We start from the raw sequence: 26,072 nt of genomic DNA, 5'->3' as shown, positions 1-26,072 counted from the left end.
TGTTTCAATTCTGAATTACTTTTGATTGGTTGATTTCTTCTTAGGGCATGTATTTTCTTCTTTTCATGACTGCTAATTTTTGGTTAGATGTCAAATGTGAATTTTACCTTTTTGGATGCTGGATATTTTTGAATTTCTATAAATATTCTTAAGCTTTATTCTGGGCCATAATTAAATTACTTGGAAAGATTTTTATTATTCTAGGTATTTGATGTAAAAATTTGTTAGGGAACCAGAGCAGCCTTTAGTCTGTAGTCTAGATTCAAGTCTCATCATTCCCTACAACTGAGGCAAGCTCAATAAGTCAATAAGTCAAGCTCAGTCAATAAGTACCTTATTGACTGAATTGTGAAGTTTTCCAATCTGGCAGTAACAGGAACTAATTCTAGCCATCTATGAACACTATTTTTTTTTAATCTATCTTTTTTTCTCTAGTAATTTCCTTATGTGCATACACTGATGAGTACTCTACTGAATATTCAAAGGGTATCTTCTGCAGTTCCCCAAAGTTATTTCTCTGCCGCTCTCTCCTCTCTGGTATTTTGTTTTGCAGACTCTACCAATTTGTTCTCCTTGGACTCTCAGCTTTGGTTCCTCAACACAGGGAGTATGTTCTGCCAGAGTTCTGTGTCCCTATTTTGTGGCCTGGAAACTCTGATGACAGTACCCTGGACAATCATAGGGCTCACCTCATTTCTTTTCCATCTTTCAGGGATCACTGTCATTTTTTGCCGGATATCCAGTGTCTTAAAAACTTGCATTTCATATATTTTATTTGGCTCTCTTGGTTGTTTCAGGCAGGAGAGTGAATCCGGTCTCTGTTACTCCATTTTGACCAGATATGGAAGATAAGGAAACTAAATGTGATCTGATATTCAAGATAGCTGCTTTGCAGTATTTCCCTCCATGGTTATACAGGATATTGACTTCAGCATGTATGTGGTCTTGAAGGCCACTTAGGATGAGACTGATTGCAGGAGACTAAAGATATTGGCTATGATATCTTCCATATTTATAAGGTAGGGTATGGCTTACAAAAATGCCATAATATAATTTTTTTTTTTACCAACATCTATTCCTTCTTTTTGTAGTCACCACATATTGATTTTTCTCTGGTAAACATCCCATTTTCACTCTCCGTCGATGTGGGTACAGTAGGGATGACATCACTCTGAAACAAGCAGGGTTGTCACATGACCCAGATCTGACCAACCAGAATCATTGCCACCTAAATCATAGATATTTAGTTTAGGGATGGGCAAATTTGTCTAGGAATTAATTCCATAATTTTTGCTGGATCTATTGGAATGAATCCATTTCATTCCACTGGATTTGTAGTTAGTCAGATATAGGAATAGAGCTACTGAAGGCAACCCCCATGCCCAGTTATACATACGCAGAAAGAAAAATAGAGACCAACTCCTTTTGACATTTTTGAGACCCTGGATTTTCCTAGAGTTTTTCGTTATAAATGAATTCCCTTTATTTCTAAAGCCAATTTGAGTTGGGTTTCTACGAATTGCACATAGAAAATTCTGACTCATACGTAAGGGATTATTGTCAGAGATAAGGGAGATAAGTAAGGGAGATAAATAATTTCACCAATGCTTGAAATACAAAGTAGAAAGTATTCACTCCTACATGATTTCAGGGAAAAGAGAAATTGTAATAAAATATAGAAGTATGATTTATTGTGTACCTGTGCTAAATATTGTATATACATGATCTCATTTAATCCCCAGGTGAGCCTAAGTCAGTAAATACTTATTTTTATTTAATTGATAAAGAAACCTAGCCTTGGAGAGAGTAGGTAATTTTCCTAAAATCATGCAGCTAGGAAATGGCAGAAACAAAGGTGTACACTGTCTGTCTTGCTTCAATGTTTTAAAACTTCATTATTCTTCGGTGTGGCATTGAGGAATCTGAGAGGGCTTTGTGAAGAAAATGGACCTTGGAAGATGAGTGTTGGAGGAAAGGAAGGGTATTCCAGGTAGCAAGAAGGGCAAAGACAAAGGGACAATGTTAAACGTCCTGAATTTGATTATTGTACCATTATTATGTAAAATTCTGTGCTTGTTCTTTGGAAATACACACTGAAATATTTAGAAGTGAAGAGTCATGATTTTTGCAATTTACTCTTAAATGATTCAGTAGGAAAACCAAAGAGCGATAATTACTTTTTAAAAGAAAGCTTTTGTATAATTTGAAAGTAAAAAGGCATCAGTTTTCTGTATTTGACTGAAGCCACTGGCTATAGCAAAAAAAGCCACATTTTCTTGCCCCAGGCCTTACAGCTGGAAACTGACAGGGCTGGAACAGAAACTTATGGTTCCTGCCTCTTACTCTGTTGTTTAATAGTGGGTGTGATGACATCTAAGTTTAAGAAATTTCTTTTCATTTGTGACCTATGGAAAATGAATCCTAAAATAGGGGTGAAAATATTGCTGGTATATTTCTCAAATTTTGTTGATGAAATCATGCAAATGAAGGCTTTGCTAAATGTCTCAAGCAAATGAAACAAATATAATTTCCTCATTAAGCTAATTCACAATGCATCTTGCTACTCTTTACTATACATGAGATGCCAGATGTTGCCAAACAGGGACTGTCAAAACATGGTGTGTCTGCTTTAGGGAACTGAATGAATCACAGTTTATTTGTTTCATCTTTATTTTTTTCTCTTAAGAAACATTATTGCATTCACCCTCATATAAAATGCACAGATTGTTGTTTGAACAACGTCCAGTAAGGGAGCACTGAGAATCTCAGGCATACATAGACAGAGTGTATATTTAATTTGGGAATATCTTCCAAATAAAATATTATTTGAAAACCTAATTGGACACATTACAAATGTATATCACCGTGATTCTTTGTAGAGAACCTTGGGAATCAGGAAAAGCTACAGATTTATAAAATGTTTTTTTCAGCAAACAGAAAGCATGAAATATGCCAGCCACCGTTAAGACACACACTGTTTAGTTCATAATTCCATAATAATGTGGCATTCATTAAATTGTTTTTAGAGTTTGCTTTTGATTTAAATCGGAACTCTGTCTTATCTCCCTTTGATCATAATAATGCATAGTTCTCAGATGCACAAATTAAATAATTTCCCATCAGGTTATTTTTTAAAAAATGAGAGAGAGGGAAGGAGAAAACAAAACAACTTGGAAGAGTTCTCTCATTGTTCTTGGGTCTCCTTGGGTAGCCAAAGACTGAATGCCCCAGAAACTTCAAGACAGTTGGTAACTATATTGAATGTTGGAGAGTTTGTCACACTTGTGTATGTTAAATTAATTCCCTTGGACAGTGAGCAGCAAACAGATTAGGTGACCTAAATGGAACTGAAGAATGGGCTCCTGCGAATCAATTACTATCTCAGTGTTGGTTAATAGAAACGCATCTTACAGGTATGTGGGGACAGGCAGCAGGGTGGAGTGACAGCAATTCATGGGAGCTGAAGGGACTACTCATATCTCCTAGAGTGACTGACCTCTGCTCCCCTACGTGAAAGCCAAACAAGAGGCAAACAGGAGCTGAAAGAATCAGTAAGTCACAGAGCTGCATTATGCAGCACTGATAAGGATGCTTCCAAAAGTTTGATTAATGTTGGTTAGTTGATGAAAGTGAGACATAGCAAAGTAGTACAGTCATGAAATCTGTCTAGTAGAGACCAGTGAAGGACAACATCTGCCTGCTTTAATTCCACTGATGTAGGGGAAAGTGGGAGAAAGAAAATGATCATATTCTCTCTATTTCTCTCCTTCTTGATAATTGATGATCTGAAAGTTTTCTTTCTTTGGCTCTTCCCTATGTGAATTACTTATCACCACTCCTTGACCTCACCTCCAAGAAAATAAAAAATTAAGGAAAAAATAGTACCGTGACCCCTATTACATTGCAATATGATTCTATGTGCCATAAAGGAAAACCGTGTAACAAGGCCCAGATGCTATTAACAGGACAACTGAAACCCAAGGCTTGCCCTGACTTTCTTTCCTAATCTGGTGTTTTGAGAATAAAAAGAACAAATGAAAGAAAATGAAAAAAGGGTGAAAGAGAAAAAGAAAACCAGGGGAAAAAGAAAAAACTAGCAGACAATGGAAAACCTTTACTTTTTAGTCATTTTCTGCTACTCAGTTTTATCAATTGAAAATTATGGGCTATTTCCTTCCTGGACAGGCTTTCTATTTCCTCATTGGTGAAATACACTTTTGTATGCATGGTGTGCATGCTATTTATCAAGAACTTGAAATTGATCAAGAAACGGATAACAATGAATTAAATCATATTTGTGGTTGTACATTATGCTGAACCTAAAAAAGTTACTGGCAAGTCTAAGTCACTTATGTTTTTTCTTAAAATAGAAAAAACAAGGTGATTGTATTGAGGAAAGAAAAGGGAAGGCCATTAGCAGAGGATGAAAAAGTACATAAGAGGTTAAGGCTGCGAGCGAAGGAACTAGACAATTATGAGAGTTCAAATCTAGGTCCCTTAGAGTTAATTTAGTTGAATGGAAAAATCATAAGCCAGAATACCTAGACCTAGTCTGTGCTTTTGCTCACTGAAGATGTGATCTTGGATAAATCATTAAACCTTTGGCAAAGGGCCTCAGTTTCATCATACATGAAGTAGAGAATATAAGCTATTTCTTTGCCTCAATTATGGAGTACCAAAAGTATTTACAAAGTCCTTATTAAAAACTTAAAGCCATGGCCGGGCGCGGTGGCTCACACCTGTAATCCCAGCACTTTGGGAGGCCAAGGCAGGCGGATCACGAGTTCAGGAGATCGAGACCATCCTGCTTAACATGGTGAAACCCCGTCTCTACTAAAAATACAAAAAATTAGCCGGGCGTGGTGGCGGGCGCCTATAGTCCTAGCTACTCGGGAGGCTGAGGCAGGAGAATGGCGTGAACCCGGGAGGTGGAGCTGGCAGTGAGCCGAGATCGCGCCACTGCACTCTAGCCTGGGCAACAGAGCAAAACTGCGTCTCAAAAAAAAAAAAAAAAACTTAAAGCCATATAAATGTTAATGGTATGCTTATGATTATGATTATTTTTTACCACTGATAAAGCTCCCTTTGAGCAGGTGAGAAGCTAGGTCTTGTCCTGCACTGGAGCCAACAGAAGCTAGAATAAAACAGCTAATGTTACTTAAATACTTGTCAGGGGTCAAGAACTGCAGTAAGCCCTTCGTATGTATCAAATCATTCAATCATTACAACTCTCTAAACTGGAAATATCGTTAGCCTCATTTTATAGATAAGGAAACAGAATTATTTGCCCAAAGTCATATGGCTAGGAAGTGGCAAAGCTGTGATATTTTAGGCCTATGTCAGTTACCCTAAATTTGCTGCTTCCAAATTCAGATGGAGAACCCAGGTTAGTTAGATCAGGTTTCCTGAATGGAGTGCACTATATCAGAGCTGCCCTAAGGAAAGTGGTTCCCATTTGGGGATTCCTTCCTTCAAATAATGCCTATTAATATTAATGTGATAAACTCATTCATGCTGAGATGCTATTCCTTCCAAGAGTCTAAAGAGAGTAATGCTTAACCTGTAGAATGAAGTAATAGCAGTAGTATTAAAGACCTTGGAAAGAGAAGGAAGGAAGATAAGGAAACTGAAGGAAGTGGAAGGATTTTGTGGCAGGGCCTTTTTCAAATCACGCTTTATAGACAGTTGCCTCTTATGTCTACATTTATGCATGTTCTTAGCTCTTCAGAACATTAACATTAGTATTTTTTTTTAGCTTTCTAGGGTATAACATATTCGTCTGGATTAGAATTATGCTCTGACTCTACTAACTGTGTACCCTCAGAGGAGTGTTAAACTCCCCTGAGCTTTCGCCTGTTTGCGAAACGAAAAGTAATTATTACCTTAAGGAGTTGTTTTGAGGATCAGATGAGACAATGTATGTCAAAGTGCCTGTTTCGTGCTGTTGTTCCTTTAATAACAGTAACAATAACAGCTAACAATTTTACAGTATTTACTATGTATCAAACATTGTTATAAGCACTTAATTCCCATTAACTTACATAATCACAATGACCCTGTGAAGTAGATACTATTATTATTCCCACATTATAGATGAGGAAACTGAAGCACACAGGAATTGACATGCCTGAGGTCACACAGCTGTGAAGTTTCAAATAAGCAGCTTGGCTCTCCGATTGTTGCCTACCTCTAAGAATTTTCAAAAAACAAATCCATAAAAGAAAGGAAATGAAAGTTTTGAGTGATGAAAACACAGTTGGATTCTGTCTTACTGCTGGAGCTGAAGATTTTTGAAAGCACAATGGGTAAGCTCAGGAGTATCTTTTTAAAAAAATGAACAACAGCAACATTAACATAGCTAACATTTATAAAGCCTTTCCTGCGTACTAGGTCCTATAGTACCTCTCAGTAACCCTGACCTATAAAAATTCAATAGATGTTAATATTTGCTATCATGATTATAAAGCTCACAATCTAGTAGGATAAATACAACATGTATTAAATAATTAGAATACAAACTAGAAAGTGCAAAGTGATAAGAAACATTAAGAGAAAGTGATATTGGAGTTCAGAAGCAAGAGAGTCACTTTAAAGGTGAGAACTTACATGCTGCAGACAACTAAAGAAGGTTTAAAAGGGAACACAATTTACAAGAAGGAACTTGAAGACAAGGTAAGGTTTGCTAGATGCAGAACAGGAAGGAGAGATGAATTCTGAATAGAAGACACAGAGACAGTGAAATGAACAATGTTTTGGGAACAAATAAATCATTTTGTTTGTGAAGGGGGCTATAGGAGATAAAGTCAGCAAATTAGGATGAAGTTTGAAGGGTGGGAGATTTGAAAGTAAGGCTAATGACTCTGAACCTCATTATGTGGAAAACAGGGAGTTATTGGATACCTTTTAAAATGCTCTTGTCAAGAAAGAGTTCAACTTCAGGAAAATTAATGCAACAAATATGGAATGGATTAGATTAGAGGGGAAGGTAATAAAGGCAGGGAATCGGTCAGGCACAGTGGCTCACACCTGTAATCCCAACACGTTGGGAGGCCAGGGTGGGGGGGGGGGGCAGATCACTAGGTCAGGAGTTCGAGACCAGCCTGGCCAACATGGTGAAACCCCGTCTCTACTAAAAATACAAAAATTAGCTGGGTGTGGTGATGGGTGCCTGTAATCCAAGCTACTTGGGAGGCCGAGGCAGGAAAATTGCTTGAACCTAGGAGACGGAGGTTGCAGTGAGCCGAGATGGCACCACTGCACTTCAGCCTGGGCGACAGAGCAAGACTCCATCTCAAAAAAAAAAAAAAAAAAAAAAAATTCAGGGAATCTAGTTAGGTGGTTATTGTTGTAATCAGTTGACATTGATGTACAGAGAAAGAGAGCCTTTGTTTCTGTGCCAAGGGGTTGATTCAAATATTTCTTCAAATGCATTTACTAATTCTTACTGTGTGCCAAGCACTTGTTGAGTTGAGCAGAATCCCTCTCCTGGAGGGGTTTAGTAAATTATAATTTAGTACTTGTAACTTTAAAACTCTGAAGCGCATTCTATGAAAAAGAAGCCTTGATAAACAGCATAAGATTGTGTTTTTTCAGGAAGCAATTTCAACTGTGCAGTCAAAGAGAGAAATAATTACTTCATAGAGACAGACAATATTCAAGCATGCAAATACTCATAAATACCCTGCTGCAACCCGTACTTAAATCCTGTATCCAGTAGATGGCGATTATAAGCTTTCATCTAGGCACCAAGTACGTTTCATCTCTTAGAATGCAGAAAAGAAGAGAAAGAGGAATGAAAGAGAATGGGAAGTAACGGGAGAGGGAGAGGATAAGTAAAGGGAAGAAATGAAAGAATGTGGAGAAGGAGTGGGAGATGGGAGGGTGATAGAAGCTATGCTTGCTGTTCAGAAGTCTCCCTAAGACATGCTTAGTTCAGCTCCATCTTTTCTGCAGTTGAATATGCAGTTAGCCTTGCTTGTGAGGAAGAAGTTTGTATTGCCTTCCAGGCAGATACCCATGAAGAAAGTATTCCTGTTCCATAATCCCTCCAACTGAGTTTAATAAAGAGAAGGCATAGCTGTGTTTGAAATATGCTGCACAGGCATTTTGACCCTTTGTAGCAAGAAATGTGGCTTGAAATATCTCCTAATTATTTTGCTCCCCAGGTATCTCTTTATTTCTAGTTCAGCTGAAAATCCTACCAGAGGAAGAGCAAAGTTGGAATGAAAAGTTCCCAATAAATTACTACAGGCATTTACTAAAGGCAGAAAAAAACCAAATACTGGTCAAGCTGACCTTTTTACAACCAGGTAGGGACCATCTCCAAAAGGAGAATCAGGCGTGAAAAAAATCCAACTTGTATGTTAGGCGTGTTCCATTAATGGATTGAAAATTATAGGGCTAAAGGTGAATAGGGAAAGAAGAAGAAAATAGAAGACCATCCTGCTTCTTTCTTAGGGAGTGTGAATTCATTCTACTTCCTTTTAGTTCAGTCAGAATATCTTGAGTTGCCATTGGATCCATACTTCTGAAAAGAGATAGAAAGATAAGGGGTTCAGAGGCTTAGAGAAATTTGTCAAGATATCCTAATTATTTTCTACTGGAAATTTCTGTAGGTCAGAAGTTCAACATGGGTTTCACCAGGCTAAAATCAAGGGCTGTGCCCCCTTCTGGAAGCTGTAGGGGAAATTCTATTTTGTTGCCTTCTCCAGCTTCTAGAAGACACCTGTATTACTTGGTTCATGATTCCCTTCTGTCATATGTAGAGCCATCAATATTGCGTATCTCTGACCATTCTTCTTTGGTCACATCTAATCACAGCCCACAGAGTTCTCCCACTTTTAAGGGTGTGTTATTTTATTGGACTCAGATAATCTAGGCTAATCTCATTGTTTCAGTCTACCTTATGATACTATAACAGAACACCTGAAACTGGGTAATTTATAAAAAAGCATATATTTGTTTCTTACAATTCTGAGGGCTGAGAAGTTCAGGGTTGAGGGGTCTCATCTGGTCAGGGCCTGCTTGTTCTGTTATCCCATGGTGGAAGGCAGAGGACAAGAGAGCAGGAAAAAGAGAGAGAAAGAGACTAATGGAGGGAGGGAGGGGTATATATAGAGATAGAAAATGCTAGCACAAGGCAGGTTGAATTCATTTTTCTACCAAACCAATTCCTCTGATAATGACGTTAATCCTCATGGATGGATTAATCGCCACTTAAAGATCCCATATTTAAACACTGTTGCACTGAGAATTAAGCTTCCAACACATGGACTTTGGGAGACACATTAAAACCATAGCACTTATCTCAAGGTTTGTAACATTAATTATATCTGTAACAAAGCCCTTTTGCCATGTAAAGTAACATATTCACATGTTCTAGGGATTGGCAGAGGGAGAGAGAAGGATGGAGGGAGGCAGGAGAGAGAGAGAAAGAGACAGAGAAAGAGATAGAGAGAATGAATAACAAGTTCACATAATAGATGACCAAATATTGTAGTCTAGTATTATTATTCAACAGAACTTCTTGGAAGCAGGTATAGTAGGTCAGTCAGACAATCAGACAGGTACTTTGAATGCCTCTAATTAGAAGGCCATTATTTTTGGTGGTATAAACTTGACAGTGATAGATGAAGGTTAAGGGTAAATTAAAAAAAAAAAAAAAAGGTACAGTAGTCCTGCCTAATGTCGCACTAGATGGAATGATAATATTTATTCATCAGTTGCTAACTGTCTGGTATTATTCTAAGCATTTTACATGAAAACCTCATTTAGCCCTTCGAACTAACTTATACCCATTTTACAGATGAGGAAAATGAGATAGAAGTTATTTGACCAAGACCACACACTTATAAATGGTAGAATCAAGAACCCATCTGACTGACTCTGGAGTTCAGGTTCTTAACCACTATATTCTACTGCTTCTAAGATAATTTGGCCTTTAATAAAGAACTAAAGAAAATTGTACAACCGTTTCTAAAAACCAAATAAACATGTGTCACCCATAATGGTCTCCTGATTGTTAAGGGATAGTATTTCTTGTGTTGACTTTGAACAGAAAGATGATTTTAAAGTACATCATTTTTACTCCCTTTCAAAGTTGGATAACTTGAAATAACCTTAAAGATTCCTTTATATTCACTGGTATTTGTCTTAATTGCTATGTTAGCAGCCATTCCCTACCAGGGATGATGAGAGGTAGCAGAAAAACAATTTTCTCCAGTACAATAGTTTCTGCCAATTTCATTTGAATGAGTTTCTCTGTATCCCTTCTAGGACAAAGCTTAAAGGCAAATGATGTGTTTGCAAGCCAAAGATGAGTGTAAAGTGGCTGATATAGGCATAACTCAGAAACATAGTATGTTGAGTTCCAGACCACTACTATAAAGTGAATATCACAATAAAGTGAGTCACAAAATATTTTTTAGTTTCCCATTGCATATAAAAATTATGTTAATGGCCGGGCGCGCTGGCTCACGCCTGTAATCCCAGCACTTTGGGAGGCCGAGGTGGGCGGATCATGAGGTCAGGAGATCGAGACCATCCTGGCTAACACGGTGAAACCCCATCTCCACTAAAAATACAAAAAAAATTAGCTGGGCATGGAGGCGGGCGCCTGTAGTCCCAGCTACTAAGGAGGCTGAGGCAGGAGAATGGTGTGAACCCAGGAGCTGGAGCTTGCAGTGAGCCAAGATCACACCACTGCACTCCAGCCTGGGCGACAGAGCGAAACTCTGTCTCAAAAAAAAAAAAATATGTTTACAGGCCAGGTGTGATAGCTCACACTTGTAATCCCAGCACTTTGGGAGGCCAAGGCGGACAGATCACCTGAGGTCAGTAGTTCGAGACCAGCCTGATCAACATGGAGAGACCCCATCTCTACTAAAAACACAGAATTATTTGGGCATGGTGATGCATGCCTGTAATCCTGTCTACTTGGGAGGCTGAGAGGCAGGAGAATCACTTGAACCAGAGAGCCAGTGGTTGCAGTGAGCCAAGATCATGCCATTGCACTCCAGCCTGGGCAACAACAGTGAAACTCCATCTTAAAAAGGAAACAAAAAAAATTATGTTTACACTATACTGTAGTCCATTAAGTGTGGAATAGCATTATGTCTAAAAAATGTACATACTTTAATTTATAATACTTTATTGCTAAAAAAAATTGTAACACTCCTCTGAGCTTTCCACAAGTCATAATCTTTTGCTGGTGGAGGGTCTTGCCTCTATTGATGGCTGCTAACTGATCAGGGTGGTGGTTGCTAATGATTGGGATGGCTGTGACAATTTCTTAAAATAAGGCAATTATGAAGTTTGCCACATTGATTGACTCTTCCTTTTATGAAACATTTCTCTGTAGCATGGGATGCTGTTTGACAGTATTTTAGCCACAATAAAACCTCTTTCTAAATTGGAGTCAGTCGTCTCAAATCCTGCTGTTTTATTAATGAACTTCGTGTAATATTCTAACTCATTTGTTATCATTTCAACAGTGCTCACAGAATCTTACCCAGGAGTAAATTCCATTTCAAGAAACCACTTTCTTTGCTCATCCATAAATAAGCAACTCCTAATCTATTAAAGTTTTATTGTTAGATTATAGCAATTCAGTCACATCTTCAGGCTCTCCTTCTAACTCTAGGACATGAAAACAACATCAGTCTCCCTGTATATCTCTATCAGTGCTCTTGGGTGACTAAATGCATTGTCAGGGAGAAATAGTATCTTGAAAGGAATCTTTTTTTTTTTTTTTTTCTGAGCAGCAGGTCTGAACAGTGCACCTAAAATATTCACTAAACCATGTTGAAATCAGATGTTCTATTATTCAGGCTTTGTTGTTCCATTTAGAGTGCAGAGGTGGAAAAAATTTAGCATAATTCTTAAGGGACCTGAGATTTTCTGAATGATAAATGAACATTGACTTTAAGTTAAAATCAGCAGCTCCATTAGTCCCTAATAAGAGTCAGAATGTTCTTGGAAATTTTGAAGCTAGGCATTGACTTCTCCTCCCTAGTTATGAAATTCCTGGATGTCATCTTCTTATAATAGAAAACAGTATTGTCTGCACTGAGTATTTGTTGTTTACTCTAGCCACCTTCATCAATTGTATTAGCTAGATTTTCTGGATAACTTGCTGTAGCTTCTACATCAGTACTTGCTGCGTCACCTTGCACTTTTATATGATGGAAAGAGCTTCTTCCCTTAAACCTATGAACCAACCTCTGCTACCTGTATGCTTTTCATCTGCAACTTCCTTGCCTCTCTCAATTGTTAACTGGGAAAAGTATGAATTAGAAAAGGGGAAGAGACTTTATTTCTTGTAAGGCATATAGCCTAAAAGGTGGCCATCCCACAGGCTGGGAAGCACAGCCTGCAGCCAAGACCAAAAACAAGCACTTCAAAGAAGGAGGGATTGGAGTAGGAAGTTTATGCTAAAGAGGCTAGCTAAACATACATACTTGACAGGTTACAGGAGGAGCTGTGAATATTCATGAAGGTGGTCCTGACACTTCCATATTGAAGAAACATGCATGTAACATATAACTAATGTTCACTTTGGGGTGGAGAAAACATTTAAATTTATTACAATTAGGGACTATACATCAAAAAGTCTTTTCAGGACATGAAGGCACACGAGTGTGCGACCTCTGAAAACTGGCCAGAGCCAGTCCATGGTCAGTGGTCTTCTTATCAAGATAAAGTTATTGAAATCAGTCTCTTTTCCAGTGAAATCTGTAGTTATGGCTAGTAGAACAGAGGTTTGGTTAACATCTGTGAACTGGATGAGTTGTAATTGTTTTAATATTGCCTATCTCGAGGCTAGTGCTTGTTTAGTTGCTAGAGAAAAAGAAAAACCTTGTGGCAGTTAGAACATAGTTTATTCTTTACATTTAAGGGTATGTGACTTAACCATTGTCTGGCATGGGCTTAGGTCTCTTATAATTTGGTATCCTATTGCCGAAAAGAGTGTGTTCCGTCAGTCTTATGATCTCTATTTTAACATAAATGTTGGTCAGTTGTGGTATCTAATCTGCAAAAGGGAGGAAGTATAAGGAAGCATGTCTGACCTCCTGTCCCATCATAACTGGGAACTTATTTTTAAGGTTTTTCTGGGGTCCCTTGGCCACAGTGGGGTCCATTTAGTCAGTGGGGGGCTTGGAATTTTATTTTTAGTTTACACAGCCTACATATCATTGAAGAGATTTAGGGCCTTGCTCTGAAGTAGGCTTTGACTTAAGGGAATGTTGGGGATTGTTTGATCTTCTATGCAGACCACTGAAACCATCTCCGTATCAGCAACAAGGCCGTATTTTTCTTATCATTCATGTGTTCACTGAAGTAGAATTTCAGTAACTTTTCTTTGCATTCACATCTTAGCTGTTTGCCTCAAGAGGCCTAGCTTTTGATCTGTCTTGGCTTTCAACATGTCTTCCTCACTAAGCTTAGTCATGTCTAGCTTTGATTTAAAGTAAGAAATGTACAGCTCTTCCTTTCACTTGAACACTTACAGTCCATTGTAGGATTATTTATTGGCCTAACTTCAATATTATTGCATCTCAAGGAACAGAGAGACCTTAGGAGAGGAAGACAGATAAGGGAATAGCCCGTCAGTGCAGCAGTCAGAGCACACACAGCATTTATCGATTAAGTTTGCCATCTTCTTCTTATTATTATTATTATTTTGAGATGGAGTCTCACTCTGTCACCCAGGCTGGAGTGCAGTGGCACAATCTCGGCTCATGCAACCTCCACCTCCTGGGTTCAAGCAGTTCTCCTGCCTCAGCCTCCCGAATAGCTGGAACTACAGGCGCACACTGCCACACCCGGCTAGTTTTTTTTTGTATTTTAGTAGAGATGGGGTTTCACCGTGTTACCCAGGCTTGTCTCGAACTCATGAGCTCAGGCAATCTGCCCGCCTCAGCCTCCCAAAGTGCTGGGATTACAGGCATGAGCCACCGCACCTGGCCCACCCACCATCTTATAAGAGTGTGGTTCATGGTACTCCAAAACAATTATAATAGTAACATTAATTATAATCGATCACAAATCATCATAACATATAATAATAATGAAAACATTTGAAATATTATGAGAATTACCAAAATGTGACCCAGTGACACAAAGTGAACACATGCTGTTTGAAAAATGGTGCAAATAGACTTGTTTGATACAGGGTTGCCACAAAGCTTCAATCTAAAAAATGCGATCTTTGCATAGCACAATAAAGTGAAGTCAATAGAATGAGGTATGCTTGTATTTACTTGCCACACAAATTAGAGCTAAGTTTAAGGATAGAGGAAATGAACTATACAATGTCTGTCCTTAAGACAATAAAGGTCAATTTTTTAGACTTCCACTTGCTAAGTATAACTCTACTATTCCTGGATATCATGGCCTGCCATTCTCAAAGTAAAAGGTGAATAGCATGAGGCCCTATTAAACCAGCCCTGGGTTCTCACGGGTATTGGTAATGAGAAATAATACAGAAAATACGTCTAGTCAATTATTTTTTTCCATCAAGATAGAATTATTTATTAAATAAAATAATTATTGTTCAAATTACTTACATTATTAACTATTTATATCCCATTTATCACAAGTAACTATTGGTTAATAATTTTTACAAGACAATATGTGATTTCTCTGCTCATGCCCCCAGCACACCACAGCTTCCCTACAGAGAGGAGACCAGTCTGTCTCCGCTGTGAGCCTCTGACACACTGCTCTTCACCAGGCAGGGCCCCTCGCTTGGGCCCATAGTACAGCCACCCCACCCTGTTACAGTAGGTAGCTTAGTCAGACATGAGCAGAGCAGAAGAGAGCTCTGCCCTCCCCTCCCCTACCACACACACACCAGGAATGTCAGGCGCCCATCAAGTGATGGTCAGGTGGTTAACTGTCTCTCTAAAATAATAATTGGTCACAGCTGAAACCAGGGAAAGGCGGTCTCCCAATAAATAGAAAAAAACCTGAAACTGGTGATCAGCATCTCAATAAGATCTCAGGAGTCAGGCAAGTGGCTCAGGCATGTACACTAAGAACCAAAATGGTTCAATTTAACTGGTATATGACCTCCCTCTAGGAATACTATACTGGTAAGGGAAGTTGATATGGTTTGGCTGTGTCACCACCCAAGTCTCATCTTGAATTGTAGCTCCCACAATTCCCATGTGTTGTGGGAGGGTCCCTGTTGGAGATAATCCATTTCTGCCATACTGTACTCCTGGTAGTGAATAACTCTCATGAGATCTGATGGTTTTATAAGGGGTTTCCCCTTTTGGTTGGCTCCCATTCTCTCTTGCCTGCCAGCAAGTAAGGCATGCCTTTTACCCTCTGCCATGATCGTACGGCTTCCCCTGCCACGTGGAACTATGAGTCCATTAAACCTCTTTTTTTTTTTTTTTTTAATAAATTACCCAGTCTTGGATATGTCTTTATTAGCAGCATGAAAATGGACTAATATAGGAAACATGCCTAAAGTGAACATGTGTACAACTCTAGTAAACATACTGTGCATGTGGCCCCTCCCAAGTGTGAGCAGGCCACTGCACATGTGGACAGTGCATTGCAAGGGAAGAATCAGGGGAGAAGGGACACAAGAACCTGGAAACATGCCAGCATATAAAACCCCAAGTCAAAAGGTCAAATTATACACTTGATCTCTCAAGTCACCTGCTTAGCCCTCTCCAAGTGTGTTTTACTCCCTTTCATTCCTGCTCTAAAGCTTTTTAATAAACTTTCATTTCTGCTCTAAAATTTGCCTTGGTTTCTCACTCTGCCTTATGACCTTGGTTAAATTCTTCCGTGGAGGCAAGGATTGAAGTTGCTGCAGATGCATACAGATTTGCTGCCAGTAACATATTTTGGTGCTATGAGACTCAGGTACTTTTTACCACTAACATAGTTTGGTGCTGAGTGACTTGGATATGGATATGTTCCCTAGTGGTAAGAGACCTCTATACCCCGCCTTCTTTGTCTGGAGGCATTCAACCCCTGTACACCTTTTTTCTTCTCCCTTTCTCTCTCCTGCTTACTAACCAACCCCAAGAATGATTCCTCTCGACCAAAAGTGGCTCTCCTCACCCTGGCTTATCTCTCAGCTCACCCTGAGGAGTGGCTTGTGGGAGTAGGAAGGACATTGGGGTATGCACCAAGTAGAAATGAGGCACTAATGGCCCTCCTGGATAGGAGGCTCACAAGAGTGGTAGGGCTAGCGCTCAAAACTGTGCAATGTCTGGGGTTTCTTCTGCTTTTTCAACTAAAATGGTATCTTTCTCGAAAATCCACTCTCCCTATTGCCGTGCTTTCTCTGTGTGTGTTCTGAAATGGCCTTGCACACTCTGGACCAACCATCCCAGGGTCAAGTCCGCTTCTTTGCATGCCATGTGACTTCTTAAACAAATACTGCCTGTTATTCATGCACCTGCAGCTCTTGCTGCATTTGCACAGCATCAAAGACACAGGCTCCCTTCCAGATATCCCCTGAGATTTATACTTGTTTTTACCCTACCGGTTCAGATGACCTCCAGCCCTTCCCCTCTCTGCTAGCACATTGCTGGGATAGACACTAATTGAAACTCAGGCTCTGCCAGCTCCTTATGACTTACCATATGCTTTTCGTTCCTGTTATGCCAAGGGCTTAGTTTTCTGGTGGCTTTTGAAGCAGTTTGTCCACCAGCATATGGCCTCACTCTGGCCTTTTAAGATCCCACCCGCTTGCTTTTTTTGAGTCAGCATCTTTTTGGGAGGAGGGGAAATTCTCCCTTCGCAATTTGTATGTTCTTACCTCAAACCCCAAGTACTCCAAAGGTTACTATTTTGTATCAAGAGGGCAAATAAACGTTGCCCTCTCAAATCCAAGTGCTGCTGTTTTTGCGAGCATGTGAAGGCTCTCCATGAGTATTCCTCTCACTTGCTACCACTCCCTCCTGTAGCCTCCATTTCTCTACTTCCACATCCTTAACATGCATCAAGACCTTCAAGGTCATATGTGAAGGGAGGGGGAGAGGGAAGGTCAGCCCCCTTGTGGCAGTTTACTGAAAAACAAGCTTCTCCTCTACTTAAAGAACATGGGAATTGGGAATCCGAGAAAAGTGATAATTATTTTGTTGTTAGAATGCACTGAATGAGAGTCACTATACGTCCATGAAGACAAGGATATAGGCAAGCCCAAGGCCGCAAGCACAAGAGACCAATAGGACAGAGACAAAGGTTGGTCCCAGGCTGACAAATTACTATTAAAACAGAGATGATAGCAAGGTTAGGGGTACAGAGTAAGACCAGTTCATAATGGAACCCCAAGGATGGATAGTTTGCCCACTGTTCACTCCAGTATATCAAGTTCTCAAGTGGGTAATTGTGATGAGTTGAGACCAAGGTTAAGGGTACACAGTAAGACTGATTCATTTGAGAACCCTAAGGAGGAATGGGGAATGCCCTATTAAGGATCAGAGGAAAGTAAGAGGGCATACCTTTTTCCCTTTTTTCCTTTTCTCTTCAGTTCTCTCTTCACAGATGGGTAATCATGTCTCCATACCACAAGACATGCCCCTCAGATGCATCCCCCAAAACTGGGAAGTGTGATTTCTCCAAACCTTAAACAACTAGTTTTCCTTTATAATACCATTTGGCCTATAAAATAAATGGAGGAAATAACAAAAGTCAGCCTTAGAGCCTGGTGCCCTTATACAGGAAATCCTCAAATTAGCCTCCTCTATCTCTTATAACTGAGAGTAGAATAAGGAGTACAGGGCCAAGGAAAAGGAGAAACACAGGGAAAGGAGGCAGGCTCAACTGTTGGCTACTCTGCAAGCCCACCAGCCCCCTTCAAATGGCCCTAAGGACAGTCCTCTAGGTAACTGCCATTGGGGCAGGAAGCCAGGCCACTGGAAGGCAAACTGTCCTAATGGAATAAATGGGAAAAAGCTGTGCATGACTTGCCCCCTCTACCCCAAGCTCAGCCACTGGAAATGGGACTGTCAAGAGGGCGAAATGGCCTCTGGAACAGAATCCCAACTCCTGATGGGCTTCAGCTGAAGGGGCTCTCTGCTCTGTCTGGCTTCTAAATCAGATATCAGTGTCATCAATGGTACTACAAAGCCAAGGGCAACTCTGGAGGTGGTAAGTAAAATTATAAATTTCTCTTTTGGGTTCAAGAGCTGACTACTCTGTGCTAGTTCTCCCCTAAGCAACTCTCTTCCAAATCCTGTTGGGCAACAGGGGCATATAGCACCACCTCCCTCCAAAAGAAAAGATTCACATCTCTTTGGGGCAAAACCTCTACAGTACACAGATAAACTCCTTATCTTCCGCCCTTCACAGGACTTATACAGTAACATGTAGTTCAAACCATAACTTTCTAACAGAAGTAAAATTATTTTTGTCTAATCCAAAGGTTATAAAGGTAAAGGTATTTCTGGTAAGGAAAGTTATAAAGAAAAGGAGTTTGTATTAAAAAAAAAAGGATCTTGTATGGTAAGTTATTGTCCTAAAATAAAATGACTTGTTGTTTAAAGAGAGGGATTTTAGGACAAGTCAGAAAGTCGAAGCATTTTATAGGTGGTCTGTGTAAGTTATGAAAAAAATCATGAAACAGAAGTTATAAAAATGTACAATTTTAAAGGGTATTTGGACTACTAAATGCTCCATAAACTGCTACTATTACTTAACTGTACAAATTGCCTGCTTTAAACCTAGGTAAGGAATGGGGACTCACAGAGTTAGCCGTGCCTCTAGCTATGCTGGAATCAAACCTTATCTGCACTTCTGTCTGGTGTCCTAGGCTCCAAACCTAGTACATAATTAGAATCACTTATTTATCAGGTTTTTCACCAAAAGCAAAAGTTGCTAAGAGTTAACAGTGTAACATGTACTTGAGATTGCTGGAAAAACAGCTGTACGTGCAAGACGTGTAAGGAGAACAGAATGTGCTTTTGGAAAAGGGTTATAAGAAGACATGGGAATGCAGATTTCTTTTTGCCTGGTTTAGAGGGTTAAATGATTATTTTAAGTTAGATAGGATAAAGTTGAAGATTTAAGCAAGTTGTGAAAGTTTTTTGAAAGATTAATCTTGTAAAATAATATCTGTATGTAAACATATTGCCTAAAGTTAAAGGAGTATTAGTCAGTTTTTCCATAAATTAAACACTGGAATAAAAGCACAACAGAGTTTTATTAAAGCATTAATCTACTCTTTATAAATGTGTTGTTGGTATGTGTTCCAAAATTATGCAAAACTCCTATAATTCCGATATAACTTAGTATAAGTTATCAGTAATAATTATAATTGTTATATTATTATGCCACAGAGGTAACAAATATCCTTCTTAATTGTATCTTTGACTATGGGTACCCTAAGACTTTTTGTCATCCACAGACAATTGTTGTTTTAATTCTATTTAAAAGGTGTTTTTTTTAATCAACTATAAAACTCTAGCAGGTGCTCTTAAATGCAGGTTTCTGATAACTTCAGAGATTGTGATGTTAGAATAGAGGAAAAACTTTCAGAATTCTCGTGGAAAGTTGAAATGTTTATGAATATCAAGCAGAACAGGAGTTAACTGCATGGAGTAAACTAATAAAAGACTGTAAATAATCCTTACAACTTTTAACAATTGAGTAAAGTATGTCCCTGTAAACAAAACTTAGAGCATATTGCTTTCTCTTTACTTGGTCTCTCCAGAATTTAGATACTACTTGTAAGTATTCTCAACTTATGGCAATATAGTTACTTGCCTTAGTGCAATAAGAATCTATTTTCTTTTACACATGACACAACTGGAGGAACTGGTTATTTTACCAAGGCTTTGACTGGAATGGCATACTTTCAGGTTGCTTTAAGGAATCAACTTTGACTTATAAAGCCAATAAATACACCTTGGGAAAACTGGCCTCATACCTTGTCTAAATAGTCTCTGTACACAGCTCTTGACCTCCGGTAAGTAAAGAATGTTATTTTCCAGTAGGCCAAGGAGCCCAAGTTATCTTGGGACCTCAAGAGGAGAGGAATTTCCCCAACTCATATAGGTAATTGATGACACTAACCCATGGCTGGGATTAAGTCTTCAAAAAAGTCTTATCTGATTCCTCATGAAATGAAGTTCCATCAAAGACAATTTAAAAGGGAGCCTATATGGCAAATAATTATTCTTGCTGTTGTTTATGCAAATAATCAGGCCAAGTATAATAAGACAAGTTTATTCTGCAAACTAATCAATCCTATCATGATATTTTTTAAACAAAGGAGGACTGGAAAGATAAAAATCATGTTTCAAGAACTATGGTATACTTATTATTAGATTCTAGTCTCATCACTTGTTTTTGAGTTTTTGTCTGCAATTCAGACTAACCCTGCTTATTCCTGTGAACTAACTGGTGAACTCCGGCTACAACTCAGAAGAAACAAGAGGGATGGGTCATGCAAAAACCTGAATCAATGTTCTAATTCTGGGCAATAGAATAATACGCTAGCAACCCCATGCACCCACATCTTAGCAGGCATGAATATATCCACCAACTACCGGGGCATGTCGGCAGCCTCGGGATTTTTTGGAGGTGTCTTCTCCCGCCTTATTTTGTTTTGACATTCTTCTCAATCTACTAACCTGATTTGTCTTTTCTTGCGTTCAGGCCATCAAGCTCCAAAAGATGCTCAGTGATGGATACTGTCCTCTCAATACTAGAGTCACACTTCTAGAGGGGACCCCTAGACTGCCCATCAGTGGAACATGACAGAGGCAAAATCTTGCCACTGTCTTCCTTGGTCCTGGGTGGCTACCACTTTCACCAATCCATGGAGCCACCCTCCTCTGACAGCTAACTTCTGTCAGCAGGAAACAATTACAGAAGACTGACATCAATTTTCCCCAAAGAATTGGGGTCTTGGATTGTTGAGAGAGGACATGGTACAGTAAGTAGCTAGTCAGACATGAGCAGAGCAGGAGAGGTCTCTCCCCCACCACACACACACCAGGAATGTCAGGTGGTTTTTAAGTGTCTCTCTAAAGTAATAATTGGTCACAGCGTGTGCAAGGGAAAGGCAGTCGCCCAATAGGAAAATACTGAAACTGGTGATCAGCTTCCTGATGAGATCTCAGGAGTCAGGCGAGTGGGCTCAGGCATGTGCACCAAGAGGCAAAATGTTGGAGTTTAACTGGTATATGACCTTCTAGGGACATTTGACTGGTAAGGGAAGAACTCCTCAAGAGAGCACGCATACAACTCCAGTAAACACACCGTGCCTGTGGCCTTTCCCAAGTGCTAGCGGGCCACTGCGCATGTGGACAGCCCATCACAAGGGAAGAATCAGAGAAGAAGGGACAAAAGACCCCTGAAGCCTACCAACTTATAAAAAACCCCAAGTTGAAAGGTCAAACTGTGCACTTATCTGTGAAGCACCCACTTGTTCCTCTTACAAGAGTATTTCACTTTCTTTCATTCCTGCTCTAATGCTTTTTAACATACTTTTAGGCCGCTTTAAACTTGCTTTGGTTTTTCACTCTGCCTTATGCCCTTCAGTCAAAAGCCTTCTGAGGAGTCAAGAGTAGAGGTTGCTGCAGACCTGTACAGATTTGCCACTTTTAACAACCCCTGGCTGAACATTCCATTGGCAGTAGCTCTGTGTTTCTCTGAGGTGGAGTTCCCAGAAGCAACCGATAGTCCCTCTGCTCCTGCCTTCCACAGTACCCACCCTTGCTGCCCCCAGGGTGGAAAAGTCACAAAGAGGTTGAGTACTTTACTTGCACCTCCAGCATGCTACAGCCACCCTATAGAGAGGAGGTCAGACTGTGCTCCCATGAGCCGCCCCCCAACCCCATCTCTTCACCAGGCAGGGCCCTCTGGCTTTGGCCTGCAGCAAAGAAGTGTCACCCCCAGCTGATCATTCCAATTTGCAGTGGCTCTGTGTTTCTCTGTCATATAGCTCCCAGAGACAAATGACAGCCCGTCTGCCATCACTGCTGCTGAGGTCCCCACCCCTGCTGCCCCCAAGCTGAGTAGGGAACAAGAAGCCTAAACATACCCCAGGGCTACTGTGCACAGCTTAGGAGTGCCAAATGGTGATCTGTGGCCAGCACACGAGCAGGAGAGGAACCCACACTCTCAGAGCCCTAAGAGGTTAGAGTCAAAGCTTCAGGAACTGTGCAGAAACACAGCATGCCTCCATCTGCAGGTTCCACCTGGGAAAGGTGTGGCCTATCTCCCTGTCATGGCCCCTGCCCGTGGAAGTCCTGCAGCCTAGAATGCCTAACAAAAGAAAAGCGGATGCCATGCCAATGATTGTAGGGAGTTCTTCCAAGACACAAGAATGGACCTAGTGAGGGAGTCACCTCTCTCTACCCCACACCAAAGAGCACACCTGAAAGCATGAAGAAATACAGAGGAGCCACATGGTGTGATAAGAGCCTATTTACTGTTACTCTTAAGCACCATCTACTGAATTGCAGCCAGAACTAGAACACCAAAAATATTGTGCTAATATACTCATCTGTGAAACCAAGGGCAATATTTCAGCCACAAAAAAGGCCCACCACAGAGGCTTGGCCCTCTGAAAACATCCAGAAACAAAGCCAACTGACTATACTCAAATTACACTACAGTTGAAGGAATGTCAGTCCTCCTAGTTGAAAAAGAACGAGCCCAAGAATTCTGGCAAAACAAATAGCGAGGGTGTCCCCCTACCTGTAAACAAGTCCACTGGCTCCCCAAGAATAGTCCTTAACATTTTGGAAATGACTGAAGTGACAGACATACAATTCAAAATTTATATGGCAAGGAAGTTTCAGGAGAAAGTTAAAATTTCAATCCAAGGAATCTAAAAAATCCAATAAAATGAGCTGAAAGACAAAATAACCGTTTTAACATAGAACCAAACTGATAGAGCTGAAAAACTCACTACAAGAATTTCATAATAAAATTGGAAATATTAACAGCAGAATAGACCAAACTGAAGAAAGATGAGACCCAACCATCTGCTCTCTTCAAAAGACACATATCTCATTTAGCAACACCCACAGGCTCAAAGTAAAGGGTTGGAGAAAGATCTACCATGCAAATTAAAAAGAGCAGGTGTTGCTATTTTTATATCAGATAAACAGATTTTAAACCAATAAGAATTAAGGACATTGTGTAATGATAAAGCATACAATACAAGAAGAAGACATAACTATACTAAATGTATATTCAGCCGACATTGGAGCACTGAGATTCATAAAACTGTTCTTTTTGACCTATGAAGACTTCAACAACCACAGAATAACAGTGAGAGACTTCAACACCACACTGACAGCATTAGACAGGACATCAAGGCAGAAAACTAACAAAGAAATTCTGGCCTTAAACTTGAAACTTGACCAATTGGATTAAAAAGACATCTACACAACACTCCACCAAACAGCCATAGAATATATAATCTTCTCATCTGCATATGGAACATATTCTAAGATTGACCACATGCCCAGTCATAAGGGAAGTCTCAAAACATTAAAAAATTGAAATCATAACAAGCACACACTCAGACCACAATCCTAACAGAATACTATGCACAACTATATGCATGCAAATTAGCAAATCCAGAGTAAATGGATAAATTCCTGGAAAAACACAAATTCTCAAAATTAAGTCAGGAATATATTGAAACCCTGAATAGATCAATATAGAGCTCTGAAATTAAATCAGTAATTAAAATAAAAAATACCAATAAAAAAAAAAAGCCCAGGACAAGATGGATTCACAGGTGAATTCTATCAGATGAACAAAGAAGAATTTGTAGTAATCCTTCTGAAACTATTCCAAAAAATTGAGGAGGAGTGTCTGCTCCCTAACTCATTCAGTGAAGCCAATGTCAGCCTAATACCAAAATCTGGCAGAGACAAAGTGAAAAAGGAAACTTCACGCTAATACTCTTCATGAATATAGGTGTAAATATCCTCAACAAAATACTAGTAAATTGAATCCAGCAGCACATCAAAAAGTTAATGCACCACAACCAAGTAGGATTTGCAAGGCTGGTTCAATAAATCAATAAATGTGATTTATAATCAATAAATGTGATTCACCACACAAACAAAATTAAAAACAAATACCATATGATCATCTCAATAGATGGGCAAAAAGATTTTGAAAAAATCCAAGTTGTTCACGTCCAAACCCCTCAAAAAACTTGATACAGGATTTTTCTCAGCCCCTTTGCTGGACTTGCAGCAGGGGGCTCCCCATCTACTTGATCCACCAAGCTCAGCCCCTGGCAGGAGGGAACACATGAGCAAGCGAGTGCAGGGTCTGGCCAGCCACTCTGAGCACCGACAGGAGCAAGCTCCATGTGGGTCCCATGGCCAGACCAAAGGTGTTGTCCTGAGGAGAACATGGCAGAACCCAGGCAGGTGTGCCTGCAAGCCCAAAGCCCCCAAGGGGGTGTTACAGTGTGCTAATTAGCAATTTTAGTTCCACTGTCCACAGCCCAGTAGATGGTGGCATGTTAGCAGCTCAGTCAGCCTTTTGCCCCACCCTGGCATGCGACTCCAGAAACAGTGTGGCTCCAGGGCCGGCTTGGACCTGCCGCCTCTTCTGTCACATGGGACAACTGCCATCCTTTGGTGAGAGCAAAGTGCCAGTGTTACAGCCTTTTTGGGTACCTGTGTTCAGTGGGTCCTGAGCTTTTCTCCTGCCTCCAAGAAAAATGAGGTCATGCTGACAATTGAAGGGTGATGAAGGTAGAGAATTTTATTGAGTGGCAAAACAGCTCTCAGTGGAGAAGGAAGGGGACGGGAGGATCGGTTCATCTCTCCCAAAGTCAGGTCATCTCTTCCCTGATATGGCTGAGTCGGGGGCTCTTATAGGCATAGCGGAGGGGAGCGCTTGCTGACTGGTTTGTGAGTATGCACAAAAGGTTAAAACAAAGGCACCAGTCAAAGGTGGGCACAGTGTAAAAATAAATAAGGAAGGGTAGATATATGTAAAATAGGTGAAAGGTGGGGATCAAAGGAAAGCATGCGAAATGGGAAGACAGGTTTGCAACCTGGTCTGTGAATTTTACTTGTAATTTGGCCTTTAGGGTTTGAACTGTCTTTGGCTTGAAGGTGGGATTTCACTGGGTACCTGCCCCTGTTTTAGGATTTCTCTGCCTCCTCCCTCTATCATTTCCCCCTCTGAAGAGGTACATGTAACTGCCGTTAGAACAGGGATGTTGACTGATCTTAGCTACTTCCTGCTGACAGGGGGCATTGTTTTAGGGGCAATGACAGTCAGATTTCTCTCAGAGGCCTATCTAAGGGTCCTCAGTAAAAGGGAGCCATTGTCTGAGGATCTGATTGCGTGACTGGAGTTTGTTGGCCTGTAGGCAAGAAGAAACAAATTTTACAAGGCTAACTATGCATGGATCAAATATGGGTATTATACAAAGAGGAGTTAAAGGGAACGAATCTAGTGTCAAAGATAACAGAAATGAGAAGTGAAATATACTAATCATTCTGAAAACAATATTGTGCCCCTGATGAAAGAAATTAAATATTGTATGGGAGCAATTAAACTTTAGAAAAGAGATAACTGATTAGGGGAGTAGGTATTTCTGTTTGTGTTCAGGATTAACGGACCCTTGGTAAAGGTGCCTCATGGTGAAGAACAAAACAAAGGTAAGAACAGCAAGCATAGGCAAGACTATAAAGAGGATATCCATGGAAGGTCAATTATTAACACTTATCTTTTGTTATTTTTAGCTTGAGGTCCCAGATTTTTTCACATTGGTACTTTGGGTGCTCTTCTGGGTTGATGGAGGTAATGCTGTCAGCTTCCCCATGCGTTTACTTGAGTATAATGAATCCAAGAATCTGTTCCATTGACCTTCCCTGCTGTAGGAGTGGAAAGAAGTACAGTGTACTTCCCAATCTTCCCGCCCAGTCTGGGCCTAGAGAGAGAGAAAGGAAGGGAAGTGCCTTTACCAGTACTAGGTCCCCTGGATTGAATATAATTTTATCATTTTGAGATTGTTATGTAAATGAAAGTATATAGTGTTTAACCTTTTGAGATGGACTCTTTCACTAAACAAGATATCCTTGAGATCTATGAAAGTTTTTCATGTA

Source organism: Pongo pygmaeus, chromosome X, assembly GCF_028885625.2.
Source record: "Pongo pygmaeus isolate AG05252 chromosome X, NHGRI_mPonPyg2-v2.0_pri, whole genome shotgun sequence".
Lineage (NCBI taxonomy): Eukaryota > Metazoa > Chordata > Mammalia > Primates > Hominidae > Pongo > Pongo pygmaeus.
Note: the sequence above shows the minus strand (reverse complement) of the source record.